Source organism: Agrilus planipennis, unplaced genomic scaffold (assembly GCF_000699045.2).
Source record: "Agrilus planipennis isolate EAB-ADULT unplaced genomic scaffold, Apla_2.0 scaffold274, whole genome shotgun sequence".
Lineage (NCBI taxonomy): Eukaryota > Metazoa > Arthropoda > Insecta > Coleoptera > Buprestidae > Agrilus > Agrilus planipennis.
The window spans coordinates 122,002-137,312 of NW_020439013.1; positions in this window are offsets into that span (position 1 = coordinate 122,002).

Consider the following 15,311-nt stretch of genomic DNA (forward strand, 5'->3'; position numbering starts at 1 on the left):
TACTTTTCCAAACGTATTTTCTATTTGTAAAATGCAAAATATATTTTTGTCGTTAAAAGTTTTGCTAGTATCACCGATCAAATATTATATATTGGCCATTACAGGTATTAGAAGCTTAAAAAGGCGACAAAGATACATTCCATTAATACCTTCAAATTCTTTAACTGAAGAAACCCCAAAAAATTCTAAACCCCTTGCATATGGATAATCTAAAATAGTGGATTGATATTGTTTTCCGGTTTCAATGTCATGGTCCATGGAATTTTGAAGTTCCAAATTGTTATTAACAATATCGAATTGATATACGCCAGCTATGTAAAATTGAAAACTACCAGATATTGTGGTTGTGGTGTATAAAATTAGCAAGACAACTTGTTCGAATTGAAAAATCTTTCGAATGATAATTTGCCGCTAATTAATCGCTAACCAGTTGTGAAAGAATACAATTGGTAATTTTTCATTTTTATAAAAATATTGCACGTTTTGCTAATTTGATATAAAGTTAGCGAAATACCAAAGGCGATTGTTGTAGACTTGGGGAATTTCATTATGAACTATCCCGACCTATTCTCAAAAGAAGTTACTTTTTGGGTGTTAGCAGTAAAACACTACCCCCCGGAGAGTAAGACTTCATTTGTCACGCATTGCTATCCTGACACGACAAATTAACGACATACTTCTATCAGTCAAAAATGATGTTTTAATAACAATTGTCTTTGCTGTTTCGCTTTACTTTATATCAAGTTAGCAAAACATGCAATATTCCATTTTTTAAACATAAAAAACGACAATTTTTTTTTCTTTCACAACTTAATTAGCGGCAAATTATCATTCCAAAGATTTTTCGAGTCGAGCATGCTGACTTTATACATATATTCTGTAGGTATTTTATGCTCTCAGACCTGACGTAGCCTAACATAATTTTCGGACGTGAACTTCAAATGCAAATTTTTGGCTTTGAGGAGTTAAATAGGAAATTAAATAAATAATAAAATATTTTCGTGAAGTCATCGTACACTCAAACAGTGTATTATTTAAGCGATTTAGACGATTTTAGACATATTTGAGAACCGTTATAGTATCTACAAAGATTTTTATTTACAACTAGCTTTTCCCCGCGGCTTCGCTCGTAGAAATTAATATTGTTTCTCCATAAAACCTTTCAACTCCCAATTTACCCTTACAAAGTTTTAATTTATGTAATGTCGGCATCTTCGACTTCAAATACAAACGTAGCAACAACATTTCATCCTTAAGGGTTGATTTTTAAAAATTGCCAAACATGTATTTGATTAATTTCAACAATGAGCAACCTTCGAGTAAATCCGAGTACAAATAAAATATACCCCATGGAAACTTCGCAACCTCTTTTCATTTAATTAATAATATCAAGTTTCAAGTAAATTCAACCACAAATAAAGTATGTCCCAAACAAAAATTGCAACACCTTGTTGGTTGGGGGGAAACCAACCCCTTTGGTGGTTAAATTTTTTAAAATGTCGAGATAGGTCTTTCAGAAATTAAATGAGAAACCAATAAAACGAAGTTTCAAGTAAATCTAACTACAAATAATATATGTTCCATTTAAACACCACAACTCCTCTTCACCACTCACCCCCCTCAACAGAGTTTGATTTTTTTGACCAGTTTCAAGTAAATCGGACCAAAAACGAACATGCAATATTTGCAAACCCTTTTCAGCTTCCTGAAGAGGTAGAATTTTGTAAAATGTTGAAATAGATATGTATGTCACTAATTTTATATGAAAAAGCATTAAAGCCAAGTTTCAGGTAAATCTGACTATAAATAAAACACCATAGGTACTTAACCATAGACAAAATTACGTTTAGCTGTCAGTTGTGTTTTGTTCTGATTCTAAGGTACATCCCCACTAATTTTCAGCTAAATCGGTTCAGCCGTTCTTGAGTTATAAATAGTGTAACTAAAACGACTTTCTTTTATATATATATAGATTATCCCTAGTTAATTATTAGATTTCGAGTTGAAAAATGACAAGCGCAAAATAAGCAGAATTTTGATTAAATTATGTAAGTTTCGAAACAAAGAAGCACCACATTCAATTCGATAACGTCGTTATGAAAGATTTCAGAAGTGGGGTAGATAGCTGTTGGCCTAATAAATATCCCTGAAGTATCGATGCTGGGAACCGCTTTTCTAGATCGTTGCAAAGAACTAGGGCTCTTCTTGACCTAGTTAAGGCTGAAAAGGTTGTTGATTACTGGATTTATACGAGACGCTATTGATAAAACGCATTCCACGAATTCTGAAGTAGAACAAAACATAAAATGAACAATAGAGTAAATAGAATCTTGCTCTTTTCATTTGTTGTTAGTAGTTTTGATACATCACTAGCTCTGACGTGGTTTTTAATGGATTATGAATACGTATACAGGGGGTAAATTATATTGTCTCTCTTGAAAATGTCTCCTCTATTTTACTGGTTTATTAGTTTACGCTAATAAATCTTTTTAATTGCAAGTGAAACTTCTATATGTGTTATTTTCTTGTAATTAGAAATGTAAGAAAATTTGAACTGAAATTAATAAATATTGGTCATAAATGTTAAAAATATTACGTATAAGCACCTAAGGGTTCTGTTATGACATGACGGAGTTAACCAGGTCGCAGCCAGGGCGGGGCTGGCTGAGCTATAGACAACATTGAGTCTGTCCATGCCGCTTTAAGCTTATTAAGGATTACCATAGTAATTTCTAAGTTGAACAGCGGTACTATCAACTCCAGCAGTTCTTGGAAGCTGTTTCGCGGAACATCGAGGTTCCATGAAAGAGTCGGAAGGCTTTCGCGAGTTGGAGCGTTTTTGTCCTAATAAAAATATACAAAATTCTGCGAAAAGCCACCGTTCTAAATTTACCTATAAAAACGACACATTTTTCATGACCCAGACTGAACAATAACGGTTCATTTTATGATAGGGACGAGGATCATTTTCTTATTAAAAAAATGTACTAGCACATAGTTAATGTTTTCCGCCGCCGAATTAATTTTTTTAAAATACTTTTTATTTTTAATGTCGAAATTCGATCGGTCCAAAAATATGAGCTGCAATCACGTCGAAAGAAAAACAATGATACACTATGTGCGTTTATTAATCTTCAATCGAGGTGGTAACGAGTTAACGGTGAAACAACAACTAACTTACAATAATGAAAATAATTAATATTACAATTTGTCTTAAAAACCTCAGTAAGCTTATTAATATCAGAACAATGTATTTTAGATATGATAATTACATTCGGTTTTACGTTAAGATACAATAAAATGGATGCAATTCTTCGTTGGCTCATTCCTATTTCTTTGGTTATTTTTTTTATTAATATCATTATTATATGCGTATGGACCTTTCCTGATCATGCGAAGTAGTTTGACACATTTATTTATTTATTTACCGCAACTTTTAAATTTGGCTCTCGTTATCCGAGAATGCCATTAGAAACAGATGTATTGCAGTCAAGCTTTAAAAAAAAAGACATGTGAAGATATGGGAAGACAGAATCAACAGTCCTTCTGCACATAAAAGATAGATTTAGAAAGAAAAAAAAATTGCTAACCAATTTTTACGTCTGTTGATCGTTGATCATATAGAGATATTACACGATGAAAAGAAATGATAGACAATGAAATTGGCTAATTAGACCTACATATTCGATAAACTTAACGTAATCAGCAGGTCCTTACAAGGGAGAACCACAGTCACATTTACAGTGACAGGCAAAATATCTTCACTGACGATAAAAAACAATTTTGACTGTTGGATCGAAGGTTTTGTATGAATGATGATTTTTGACTAGTTCAGCTATATTGCTATCCTAAGCAGTTTTAGTTCCTAAAAATCACATGTGAGGTGGGTAAACAAAAGAAGAATGAATGATGATGATGAACTCACTTTCATGAAATATCTACTAACAATATTGTTAAAATATTCCGAAATATGTAGACAAATTATATATAAAAAAGGTAAAGGGAAAAATATTGGGCATGAAAAGTAGAGGACAGTAATATAAAGGAGAACGGATATTTTTCATGATGTTAGTATTTAATTTAATTCTTTTTTAGTTACGTTTTGTATGAAGAAAGTTTAATTAGAAATAAATAGTTATATGTATACGTATATCTATACATAGACATAGTAAATGTGAAAAAATTCGACTTTGAGCTTGTCCTCATTCTTTTTGAGCCTACCATAATTACACTATCTGGTTACGGCTCTAGAACTAAACCTAACGTGCCTTTTGTTAATAGTATCAATAGGTTTCAAAGCTAAGCATTTTTACCTGTTATATTACCGAAAAACGTAATTAATAGTTTTACCTGAAAAAAGATCTGGTATTGATAGCCGAGTGTGGTGATTAAGAATTATAGAATTGTAACTGATAATAATTTCTCCTCAAGTTCCTTCAAAGAAAAGATTGATGGCTGTTTAATATCTGTTTAATTGTGAAAGTAACTTATGCCTTTGAGTTAATGTAATACTAACAAATTATAAATTACAATAACGAGTTATAAGATGTATCTAATACGTTAATTATAACGAAACTTTTCTTAAATTATGGACAAACTTCGATTTGTATTATTATGGATTATACACAGTTCACCTAATTCATAAGTCATCAGACCTCTTATCGTGATTAAATATTTCGAATAATTTGTGACAAACCGTTTGAGTTGTAACTTTTCGTTAATCACATAAATAATAAGAATGACGGAGGTAACCTGAAAGTTTCTGCACTGCTTATAAAAAGATGCCGACAAAAAACATAAAGAACACATATAAGCAATACTAACAAATTTTATTGAACAAATTTCGAAAAATGATTCGACAGATAAATACGCAATTTGAATTACAGGAATATTATAATCAAATACGACATAACAAGAAACCTAATAACATCCAAACGGAGAGTTAATTTTTATAACTCTAACAATTAAAATGTTGAACATCTCCGGTAACAACATTATAAGAAGAGCAAGCATGTCACCATTGAAGTACATTCGACTTAAAGCAAAAACCCTGCACATGATCTATTACGTCACTGAAGCGATAAACAAATGAGGTTATTTAAGAAAAGATAAACTTTTGAGTGTTTCATTCCCATCAACTACTAACTGGACAGTCCCTTCGGACCATGCCGGAAGGATAGAAGATAATAAAAGATGATTTGCGGAATATTACTGGCCCAAATGATCTATCATCATAAGGTCGTCAGTCCTTAGACTGGTTGGACACGCACCTAATCTTCGCATTTCCCTAAATCTAGAACAGCCCACATTACTATTTGCGAACAGTAATCTAATCTAGGTCTACATCTACCCCTCCTAACTTCCGTTTCTACGTCAAATATGTCTCTGACTAGACCTTCATGCCTGAGAAGGTGTCCTACTAACCTATCTGGCCTATTTCTTATTGACTTCCATAGAATCCTCTGTTCTTTTACACTTTCCAATAGTTCTTCATTTCTAACCTTCTGTATCCACGGTATCCTCATCATTCGGCTGTAACACCACATTTCGAACGCTTCTAACGTTTTCTATTTCGCCACGTCCACTGTCCATGTTTCGCACTCGTATAGCGCCGTGCTCCAAACATACACCTTTAACAACCAAGTAATCCAAGAAAACCATAAAAAGCTTGTACCAGGGCAGACATACCCGGAATCAAACCGCTGTCCTCCTGAATACTAAGCAAAGATCTAAACCTCTAGGCGTCCATAGACCATGTCTATGTAAGTCAAAAAACCTTCCGGAGACAATCCACTAAAAATTTACGTTCTGAATCAAACCAATCAACCTAACCCATTTTCAAAAAGATCCCGACTGGACTACTATGCAAAACACAAGAGATAAGGGTTGAGAGTGAGGTTTATTTAATGACTATGCAACTGTTTTTTGCATTTTTATAAATATGACTTCTACTATGCATAGCTACAACATTAGTTCTAAGACGAACATGTTTCTTTATTTGTATTTATTGAGATTGATATTGTAGCGACCACAAGCGTGATTGTGTGCGACGAGGCATACGTGTGTGCGAGTGGCTTATCGATTCGCCGACTAGCCGCGGGCGCCATTCTTCATGTGCGCCTTATTTGTAAATGTTTGTGTCGTACCTGCGTTCTGGGAAAGCAGCTAAACAGTTCAAAGAAAAAATAAACTATCCGGATGTTTCTAGAAGGCTCCAGAAAGTAAACAAAAGAGTATTTAAAGGAAGAGACGATCGCCGAGAGAGTAGAAATAAATTGACCGTTGTAGAAGTGAAAGAGGAGAAATAAATTGACCGTTGTAGAAGTGAATCAAGAAATAAATTGACAGTGATAGAAGTGAAGTAAGTAGAACAGTGAATAGTAACAGAAGTGAAAATAAATAGAATAATTACCTAAGTTTAGTAATAATTTAATAGTGGTTTTAAGTTCAATAATAATTAGTGTAAATAAATAGTTTTTGTCGTTGTAAGTCTTAAAAGTAAGTTTTGTTAAATCCACGAACATTACAATGCTATTTTTTCTCTATAATGACGTGAATCGGCTTTTGTTGTATGTTTTATAAATTTTGATAGATTCTTCTCACATAATAATGTCGTGATTTTTGTAGGATAATATTATTGTTGAAAAAAATGGTTGACTCAGATCAAAGACCTTTGCTAATCTTGTTGTTGCACGTAATGCAATAAGACCACGACTAGAGATTTATGCATCCAACAGCTGCAATGAATCCAACAAAAAGTCGTGCAAAATTACTGCTTCCTGTCACTGATGCCGTAAGATGTGAATGGGAGCTGCAGTACAGACAATAAAAAACAATAATAATAAACCGAAATGGTGTAGTATGTTATTACAGAAAGCATTTAGCACAACAAATGCAACATATGCATATAAATAAAGGATATAAGGCGTTGGTTCCTGATGCAGGCGATATGGTTTTCTTGAGAAGATGAGTAGTTTCTAAATCAACTAGAGATCAGTATTTTCCCTTTTGATAGGAAAACAATTTGTTTTTGCCGATACGTCCGTTAACGACAGAAATACACTAGTAGTATACTATACTAGTTTATTTTCTGTAGCGATGTGACCTTCAGTTTGACCGGCGCAAAGTAGAAAAGAACAGCACTAGGCCAGAAAAGGAAGGAGACAACTCTCGGCCAAACTCTTTACCGGTGAGGAGCGTATAATCCGTACAGTACTGCACGGAAAAATTGACCATTTTATCCACTACAATTGCATTGCTCAAATGTGCTGTTATTGGTACCATTTACTACTGAAAATATCAACGAGATGTTTATTTATATTTGAAAACAAACTAAAGGCTTTAACGCTTGTTTTCGACTCGCATTACTATTCATGATTGAGAGTATAATGAGCTTTTTCCTCCCTACCTACGATTTTGCCAGCGCGCATCCAAGACACTGGAAGGGGTACATCGCTAGAGAAAGTAAATGAAGTATAATAACAAAATTAATATTTTGCCTTTTCGTAACAAAACTTGTTACTTGTGTTACATTCCCTCTAGCTACTAATGTTTTGAGAGGACAGTCTTTTCAACCTACAGTCTTCTACTGCAAAGCAAGATAATAAAGCGGAAAGCCCAGGAATTGTAGGGGTGGGTGGACAATGATTAAGGGAAATAAAGGGAAAATGACTGCCTTAACTTTTCCTTAAGCCTGGGTGATCCCAATCGTTATATTTATCGAAACACCATTTACTAGCACAGAGACATAATTAGATGGCGACGACCTCACGCTTTAAGGATCTCGCAAAAAATTATCATACTAGCTACTAGCCTACTGAGGATTGTCTTAGTCAAAGGACTCATACCCAAGGAAGAAACTTAAAAAAAAAACATAGACCTCACATCTTATTGTTAGGCAGATTGAAAACACCATATGCACTTGCAGGAATTATAGGTTATCCAAAAAGTGATCTTTGCTGTTTTATTTGATTCTACATATTATTAGTATCATGATTTGTAATTTGCATTACCGTTTAAGGTTAGTAGGTAAATAAAATTATGAAACAGCCCGGGCAAATTAATTTCAAACAACTGTAATTTCTTGCTAAGCATTATTTTCGGGCGAATTTTCTCTTTTAGGTAGTAACGGTAACGGTACTGCACAAAATGTCACAAAGATGAAACTGGCCATAATAAGGAAAGACTTTTTCAGAAAAAAGAGCCTCATCGAGGTTATGTAACCAAAAGCATCTCCAGACTAGTCTTGGGCTAAAATTTTCATTTTCAATCAAATTCAATATTCAATTTTCAAATAATTTGTAAGCAAAATAATGACCCGGACTGCAAGCATTAATTTTTTTTGCGAGAGGATTGACTAAAAATATACCGTTCCACACTTCAAGTTTGTCTTAAAAAACTGTTCACAATTCCTTACCTTTTTTTATGCATGAATATTTTGAATATTTTATAAAATGACCAAATATGTCAACGATAAATGAAAGACAACTGTATCACTGCTAAGAGTAGTATTGATTTACTACACGTGCACAAAATAGGAATCTGGTTAGGCATCAATTAGCATTTACCGTCGTTCTACTTCTCATAGGAATAAAATATAAAATTTTTGTTACAATTCCAGCCTATAAATGTGCTGCTTCATTAATGGTTCGGTCAGCGTGATAGGGAAGTAAGAGTAACGTTAACGTTCATTATCGTAAATTGCAATGAGATTGATATCAAATACATTTATTATAAATTATTAGCAATGAAAGAAAGAAACGGAGTACTGTTGGAACGTCATAATAATTATTAGTCACGTTATTAATCCAAATAAGTCGAAGATCAGTGATGCGTACCGAATGGTACGGCTAATAAGGAAGAACGGTACCGCTAGAACTGACCTCTGAAGAACAAGAAGAGTTTGCTTCAAATTAGAAACCAATCCTGGAAAACTCTCAACATCAAACTAATTACCCCACCCAGTAAATTTATGGGGGTTTTGACTTTTCAAACTTGTATAATTACGTAATAAGCAAAACGATGTAGAAATAGATATACGGAAACACTGTTATAAACGTTATGAAATAACTTTTACAAACCACGGAAGGAGAAGTGGGGATATAAAACAGAGGATAGGGCAGGGTCGAGTAGCTTTCAATAAAAAGAAGTCATTTCTAAGCTCGCGAACGATTAATATAGAAATTCGTTTCGAAAAGATTGTTAAAGGTGTAAGTTTGGAGCGCGGCGGAAAAGAAAAGGTTAGAAGCGTTCGAAATGTGGTGTTATCGGCGAATAATAAGGATACCGTGAATAGAGAAGGTTAGAAATGAAGAGGTATTAAAAATAATAGGACAACAAAGGATTCTATGGAAGTCCATTGATAATAGACGAGATCTGACTAAAGCCTAGCCAGAGACATATTAGAAGTAGAAATAGAAGTTCAGAGGAGTAGATTAGATTACTGTTCGCAAATAATTAAGGATGTGGGATGTTCTAGTTTTAGGGAAATGCGAAGATTAGCTTAGGATAGGAACGAATTGAGGTGCGTGTCCAACCAGTCTTAGGACTGACGACCTTATGATGATGATGAACCACAAAATAAAGGTAGGTAGTATTAGGTAATCTTAAATTTAATCATAATCTTCCTCACAAAATATTACGTTAGAGAAACGGTCGGAAGAAACCGCTCAAAAATTGCAAAAGTGAAGAGATATAGAATAATAAATAATAAATATAATATGGGCAATCTTGTACCCCGATTTAAAACTTTACGACTACCAATAAATATTCATCTAGGCAAGTTTTAATTTGTTACTAAGAATCAGGAAAATGGCAACACAAAAACTTTGAGAAATACGTATACATTTCTACCTATTTGTATGAATGAATAAATTAATAGTAATATTATTATTAGATAGCACTTAACTGTGATGCTTATTAAACACGGTATATTAATCGAAGAATCAGTTATTTTAATGACAAACGCAATTTTTGGTATAAATTTAAAATCCCAGAAAACTAGGTCCGTCAAGCTGGCACAAAAAAGGAAGCAAAATAGATTTCAGAAATGCTTCAATTCGGGGCTTTTTATTGGTCCATTTGGTGCAGGTCATCCACCTAACCTGCATAAATCATTTCAAAAAGTTGACAACATATAATATAGAAAATACAATAGAAGCTACGCCCAAGAATCGTAAATTTCGTTAAATAGGGTGAACCTACATCATAACTAACTTTGTTTAATCGAGCGGTATGGCCGAGAGCAGAGGTCGGCATGTAATTTTAGGTGGGGTCCGAATGCTTTTGAAAATTTTTCAAGGTCCAAAAAAACATACTCCTTCCTCCAAAAAATGATAAAAGTGTCGCTGAAAGCTCAATACAAAAAAATATGTTTCAAACAACTTAACAATCGAGTAAATTACTTTCAAAAAATTTTTGGCAGTACAGTTTTTGACCTTCTGCGAATCGGACCAGGACCGCGGTCCGCCAGTTGATCGTTGGTCTAGACTTTACAGCAGGAGTCTGCAAATAATTTTAGGTGGAGTCCGACTGTTTCTGAAAATTTTTATCGAGGCCCAGGAGAAACATATTTTTTCCTCAAAAAAATGATAAAGGCGACGTTCGAAGCTTAAAGATACTTTGTTATCTACTATTTAAATAATTTATTTGAGTAATGTACTTTCAAAAGTTATTGGCGGTCCAATTTTTGACCTTCCGCGGTCCGGACTTAAACCTGCGTCCGCCAATTCCCGACTGTTGCCCTAGAGCCGTCATTCCCAACGTGGGGCATGGCAATATTTTGGTGGGTCATGGGTAGGACGTGCACCCTTCAGCCGACTATACCAAAAACTATGAGATAATTCGAGAATAAGTAATTACAGTGAATTGTTTTGAATTTTTATTTTTAGTATTGTTAGTTCAATAATAAAAATTATCAAAGTATTTCAGAATATTGTTTCATTCAGATATTTGCTATTTCTGCATTTCAGTTCTCTCTTATGTTTGGAAACTTTGGATGACTTATTCTTACGTAAACGCCATCTGTAGTACGATGCTACATTTTAGGATTACGTATGCTTCAACAAGGTCCATTTAAATATATATGGATATCTACTACAGATGGCGTTTACTGCGCCATTTTACTATTCTTTGCAATTGTTTAGATTTAGTTAATGACCTTTTAAGCTTCGTTCAGGTAAATAACCGTAAAATTTTAAATAGCAAAGTTTAAATATTACGTGGGAGCATCAAGATTTTAGAAATACCTAGGTGGGGCATGGCCCAAAATCGGTTGGGAGGAACCACTGCCATAGCGCAAGAGTTAGCAAATAGTTTTAGGTGGGACCGGATATTTTTGAAAATTTTTAACGAGGTTCAAAAAAATACTTCTTTCCTCAAAAAAAAAAAATTATAAGGGTGATTTGGCAGTTTAGTTTTCAACCTTATGCGATCCGAATCAGAACCGTGGTCCGACAGTTGACCGTTGACCTAGATTCTAGACCCTAGAGCAGGAGTCGCCAAATAATTTTAGGTGTCCGAATGTTTATGAAACTTTTTGAGGTCCAGAAGAAACATACGTATACCTTCCTCCAAAAAATGATAAGGATGACGTTCAAAGTTTATTGGTACTTTGATATCTACAGAAAAATAATTTTTAAAAAATTTAGTTGAGTAATGTACCTACTTTCAAAAAGTTTTTGGCGGTCTAAATTTTGACCTTCTGCGGTCCGGACCTAGATCTCGGTCCGCAAATGACCGACCCTTGCCCTAAAGTAGGTTGGCAAGTAATTTTAGGTGGGGCCGGATTTTTACACATGTTCAGAAAAAAAAATTTCTTCTTTCAATAAATAATAAGAGTGACGCTCAAAGTTCGAACATATAGTTTCTTATCTGCAGAAAAATAGTTTTTAAATAATTTAAGTAATTTACTTTCAAAAAATTTTTGGCGGTCCAGTTTTCAACCTTCCGCGGTCCTAACCTAGACCGTTTTCTTTGAGGTTTTGATCATCTGTCTGCCCTGATTTAAGCTTTCCTTGGATCACTTAGGCAAACGCATCATTCTTCTCTCATCAATCTCTCAATCTTTTCTGTCTTAATTTTTACTATTTTTACTCCACCTACATTACTGCATTATATGTGGGCCACCCTCGGATATCAACAATCCACTGAAATGTAACAAAAAGCCCTACTACATTTTCATTTAATTTATTCTCTTTATTATACTACCAAATAATAGAATAAGTTGACAATAATACGAGGGTGGATTGATAAGTTTCCGGCCTGACCAAGAAAAACAAGGTTTTTAAAAATTTTTTTTTTTTATTTCTCAACATAATCTCCTCCAAGGCTGATACATTTCTCATAGCGGTGTTCCAGTCTATTAATGCCATCTCTATAGACTGATTCGTCAAGCTCCTCAAAATAACCATTTACAGCTTCGATTACTTCTTCATTGTCCGCAAATCTCTTACCGCCAAGCCATTTTTTGAGATTAGGGAACAGAAAATAGTCACTCGGGGCTAGGTCTGGAGAGTAAGGAGGGTGCGGCATCAATTCAAACTTTAGATCGTTGATTTTAGCCGTCGCAACGATTGACGTGTGCGCTGGTGCGTTATCGTGATGAAACAAGATTTTTTTCTTCGCCAGATGAGGTCGTTTAATTTTCACCTCGTGGCTCAAACGTTGCAATAAGTCTGCGTAGTATTGACCAGTGATAGTATTACCCTTTGCAAGGTAATCAATGTATATAATACCTCTTGCATCCCAAAAAACAGTAGCCATAACCTTGTTCGCCGAAAAAATTGTTTTTGCCTTCTTTGGAGTTGGTTCCCCTGGTCCAATCCACTGTTTAGACTGTTCTTTGGTTTCAGGAGTGTAGTGGTGGACCCACGTTTCGTCAACGGTTACGAATCGACGCAAAAATTCGCTTGGATTACGCTTATACAATGACAAATTTGCGGTAGAAATGTTTTTTCGAATCAATTTTTGGTCGACTGTTAGGAAACGCGGCACCCATCTTGCACAGAGCTTTTCCATATGCAAATGTTGGTGCAAAATATGTTGCACACGTTCATATAACATCTTACAGGTCTCAGGTCTCAGCTATCTCACGCACTTTCAATCTGCGGTCTCCCAGCACTATTTGATGAATTTTTTCGATCATATCTGGAGTTGTGACCTCAACGGGGCGTCCTGAGCGAGGCCCATCAGAGGTGCTCACACGACCCTTTTTAAACTCGGAAACCCACTGCTTAACGGTTGAATATGACGGGGAGGATGTCCCCAGTGTTGAGTCCATCTCTTTTTTAATTTCCTTCGGCGTTAACCCCTTCAAATAAAAGTATTTGATGACAGCACGATTTTCCTGCTTTTCCATTTTTACGAAAACCACAGAGGCGTCTTGTTCAGCGTGCTGTCAAACCTACACTAGCAAGGAGATCGGGCTGAAACTATAGCTACAAGCTATCCAAGGATGGTACTATAGAATGTCACCTCAAGGTAGGCCTAGTGGCGTCATCTCTTGGTTAGGCCGGAAACTTATCAATCCACCCTCGTATCTACTCATTATGAATCAATTGCATGTTGCGATACAAGTGTGTCATTTAATTGTTATTATATACGACAGTTTTGCTTGGTAAATGAAGCGTAAATGAACTGTGACCCTGATAGTTTTACTGAATGAATGAATGTCTTCGAAATATATAATATAAGCAATCAGTTTCTCCCCACACGTTTACGGTTTAAGGACCCTCTTTCCGATTAGCTCGTGCCGGACAGTGAATAAATTTCAACCCTCGCAAATTCGATTTTAGAGCGCCTACATGTCGCAGCAGTGTGCAGATTGTGACTCATCTGACCAATTTAGCAGCAAGGATTAGCTGGACTTATCGTCAGTGCTAAAAGTTGAATGACTCGCTAAAGGCAAATAATAAATTTGCATTTGTGTCTATATATAAATATACCCACTTATTTTTAGTACACCTATTAGGCGCAATCACGTTCTCTAAACTTACACCTTTATTAATATCACTCTGCAAATTTCACAATAGATATATGTACATAATTGTTCTTCTTTTTACATTAATTTATTGTAAAACAATTCCTTTATCGTATAATTTATACACTAGCGGCAAATTGATAATCAACATCAAAAAAACCTTTTATTAATTAAATCAATTTGTTACTTTGTATGCATTTTTCTTGTATGTTCCCATGAACAATTTTTAAACAGTCGTTTGTCTAACTTCTAAACATAATTTATTTAACAACTAGCTGCTCGCCCCGTCTTCGACCGGGGATTTTAAACTTATTTAAATAATTATCGCTGCTAAAATGAAATGACATATGATGACATTGAATGTTCATTATTATCTCCTTTATTTACTTTAGATCTTAGGCTAGGTTTTTTATAAAATGCATATAAAAAGTAAAATAAAAAATACAGTACAAAATATAAACACAGTATAAAAAACCTAACCTAGGGTGCCGCCAGCAACGGGGCAGGGCCCAAGCTACCGGCGGTTAGGGCCGCAGAGAGAGGAACCTCCTGACAATGCGCGCCGTGTCCAGGATTACCGCCTTCTGTATCTGGCCCTTGATCCAGCCATCCAGCGAGAGATTATTATTATTATTATTATTGTAGTGCTTTGTGGTATACGATGTTTTTTGTTTGATTACCTGGCGCATAGATAAACAAATCTGTTGGTTTTCCAACACGGGAACAGGCAACATACAATTGACCATGTGAGAAACATGGGTTTTCTAGATTAATACCACAAACACTTAATGATTGCCCCTGGGACTTGTTTATAGTCATAGCAAAAGCAAGCCGCACTGGAAACTGTAGTCGTTTAAACTCAAATGGCACATCAGTCGGAATCATTGGGATGCGCGGTATGAGAACATCTTCTCCTTTATACTTTCCTTTGAGTATAGTTGCTTCTATCACATTGTTTAGTAATTTTTTTATCGCTAACCGTGTACCGTTGCAAAGACGCGGTTGGTTGATATTTCGCAACATTATAACCACCGATCCAACCTTTAATTGAAGATTGTGAGGTGGCAATCCTGGCAAATCCAGCGAGTTTAAAAATTCCGGTGGATAGTTGACTACATCATCTTGATTAGTAATCATTTGTATGGGAAAAAGAAAAGGGCTATTTTTAGGGTTTTTCCAGCAATAATTCTAATTTTTCTCGCTGTAAAAACCATCCTTGAACTTCAACGAACATTTTAAAAAAAGATTTGGCCAAATTGGTCCAGGCGTTGTTGAGTTATGCGCTTACCAACACATTTTGCGATTCATTTTTATATTATAGAAAACCATTTCC